We start from the raw sequence: 3,192 nt of genomic DNA, 5'->3' as shown, positions 1-3,192 counted from the left end.
TTAGCTTGCAGCTTCATTGCTGTTTTTCCCTCACTTCCCCTTATTGGTGACCAATGTGGTCACCAGTCAGAGCGCATGTCTGCTCGTGTATTCCCATTGAGTCTTAGTCTTGGAAGGGGTTTTGCCCTGAGGGGACCTGACCACTTGCCTTGATGTCTCCTAGGTGTCTTTCTTTTAGAGGTATTATATATTTCTATAAATTTTAGAGATTAGTTCTTTATCTGATATGTCATTGCACAAGATGTTTTTCCCAGTCTGTGGGCTCTCTTTTTGCTCTTCTGGTGAAATCTTTTGATGCATTTAAGTGACTAATTTTTAGGAGACTCCAGTCATCTATTTTGTTTTCTGCCATTTGTGTGTTTCATATTTATGCCATGTATCAGAGCCCCTAAGTTTGTCCCTTTTTTTTTTAACTGATGATCTTCTAGTTCTAAGTTTTACATTTAGGTCTTTAATCCATGTTGAGTTTGCTTTTGTATATAGTGTGAGGTAAAGATCTTTTGTTTTTTCATTTTTCTGCAAATGTATTTCTAGTTTTGCCAGCACCATTTGTCGAAGAGACTATGTCTTCCCCATTTAATGTGTTGTGGCCCTTGGTCAAAGATCAGCTGACTCTTTGTTGTTGTTAAGTGCTATGGAGTGCAGTTAGTTCCGACCCTGTAGGGTTTCTGAGGCTTTACATTTTTGCGGAAGTAGAGAGTATCATCTCTCTCCCCAGGGTAGGCTGGAGGGTTCACCCCACAGACCTTGTGGTTCGCAGTCCAGCTTATTGTATGGAGCTACCACACTCCCTCAGCTGACTGTATGTAGATGAATTTACTTCTGCATTTTCAATTCTGTTGCATTGATTTATGTATTTTTCACTGTACAAATACCAAGCTGTTTTGACCACTGTGACTGTGTAGTAGATTTTGAGATCAGGAAGTGAGAGGCCTCCAACTTTGTTCTTCTTCTTAAGTAATGCTTTGCTTATCTGAGGTCTCTTTGTTTTCCATATAAAGTTGTTGTTGTTAAGTGCCATTGAGTCATTTCCAACTCATAGCAACTTTGCATAGGGTTTCTGAAGCATTAGTGATCTTTGTGGGTGTTTGTAAAAAGCCTCATCTTTCTTCAGTGGAGCAGCTGGCAGGCTTGAACCTCAGACCTTGTGGTTCACAGTCCAGAGCTTATCATTTAATGATCAGTTTTTCCATCGCTTTAAAGAAAGATGTTGGAATTTGGATTGGCATTACATTTTATCTATAGATTGTTTTGGGTGGTGGTGACATTTTCACAATGTTAAATCTTCCTATCTATGAATATGGTATATTGTTTCACTTTTGTAAATCTCTTTTGCTTTTTTGTAGTAGTGTCTTGTAGTTTTCTGTATAAGTTTTTTTGTTTCTCTGGTTAGATTTATACTTACTTATCTTTTGGGTTGCTATTATAAATTATATTGTTTTCCTGATTTCCTTTTCAGAGCTTTCTTTATTAATGTAAAGGAATCCAGCTGATTTTTATATGTTGATCTTGTACCTTGCCACTTTGTTGAATCTTTCAGTGAGTTCTAAATAGTTTTCTTGCTGAAACTTGGATTTTCTATGTCTAGGACCATATCATCTGCAAATAGAGAGAGTCTTACTTCTTAATTGCCAATTTGGATACTTTCATTTTCCTTTCTTGCCTTATAGCTCGGGCTAAGACTTCCAGTACAATATTGAATAGGAGTGGTGATAAAAGGTATCCTTTCTGTTCCAGTTTGCAAAGGGAATGCTTTCAGTTTCTCTACATTGAGAGCAATGTTGGGTGTTGGATTTGTATATATGCTCTTAATGATGTTGAGGAATTTCTTTTCTATTCCTTTTTGTTTGGGTATTTTTGTTGAGGAATGGGTGTTGGATTTTGTCAAATCAATCAATATGATCATGTGGTTCTTTTGTTTTATTTATGTGGTGGATAATTTTGGTTGCTTTTCTGATGTGCACCATTCTTGAATACCTGTTATGATGTTGTTTTTTGTTTTTGTTTTTGTTGTTGTTGGATTCTATTGGCTAGGATTTTGTTGAAAATATTTGTATCTATGTTCATGAGAGATATTGGTCTATAATTTTCTTTTTTAGTGATGCCTTTGCCTGGTTTTGGTATGAGAGTTTTGCTTGCTTCATAAGATGTATGTAGGAGTTTTCCATTCTCATATTTTCTGGAATAGTTTGTCTAGAATTGGTGTCAGCTCTTCTCTCAATGTTTGGTAGAATTCATCAGTAAAGCCATCTGGGCCAGGACTTTTTTGGAGGTGGAGTTTTTAAATAACCTGATCGATTTCTTCTTTGGTTATAATTTTCTACTTTCATCTGTGCTAGTTTAGGTAGGTAGTGTTTTTCTAGTAGTTTGTCGATTTCTTCAAGGTTTTCAAATTTGTTGGAGTACAATTTTTCTTAGTATTATGTTACTATCCTTTTTATTTCCATTGGTTCTGTTGTGATATCACCCATATAATTTCTTATGTTATTTGCATCTTCTTCTTTCTTTGCTTTTGTTAGATTTGCTAGTGGTTTAATGCCTTTCAAAGAACCAACTTCTTGTCTTGTTGGATTCTTCTGGTGGCAGCAGGCTTAGTTTGTTGCTCTTTTTCTAGTTGTCGAGATGTTATGTTAATGTGTTGATTTGGGTTCTTTTTTTTTGGAATGTGTCTGTTTATTGCTGTAAATTGCCCTCTAAGCATTGCTTTTTCTGTGTTCCGAAGACTTTGGTATGCTGTGCTTTCATTCTCATTGGCTTTAGAGATACATGCTTTTTCCTTTCCGTTTTTTATTTGTTCTATATTACCCACTAGCTTTTAATCAGGATGTTATTCAACTTCCATGTATTTGATTTTTTTTCCCCCTTTGATCTTCCTATTGTTGATTTCTAAATTCTGATTGTGAGGTGAAAGGATGTTTTGTAGTTTTTTTTATGTAGCATTTCTGCCTAATTTGTCATTTTGTGGCCTCTCTCCTTCATTACTTTTTATCCCCCAAAAGATGTTCTGAAATTATTTGGCAGTTTCTTTAAAAGTTCAGACATTTGCCATGCAACTCAACAATTCTACTCATAGGTTGTTGTTGCTAAGTGCTGTCAAGTCAGTTCCAACACAAAGCAACCCTGTATAGGATTTCTAAGAGACAGCTGGGGGCTTGAACTATCCACTTAAGAGTAAGCAGTCAAGTGCTTATC

The sequence above is a fragment of the Chrysochloris asiatica genome, unplaced genomic scaffold, assembly GCF_000296735.1.
Source record: "Chrysochloris asiatica unplaced genomic scaffold, ChrAsi1.0 scaffold00030, whole genome shotgun sequence".
Taxonomy (NCBI): domain Eukaryota; kingdom Metazoa; phylum Chordata; class Mammalia; order Afrosoricida; family Chrysochloridae; genus Chrysochloris; species Chrysochloris asiatica.
Note: the sequence above shows the minus strand (reverse complement) of the source record.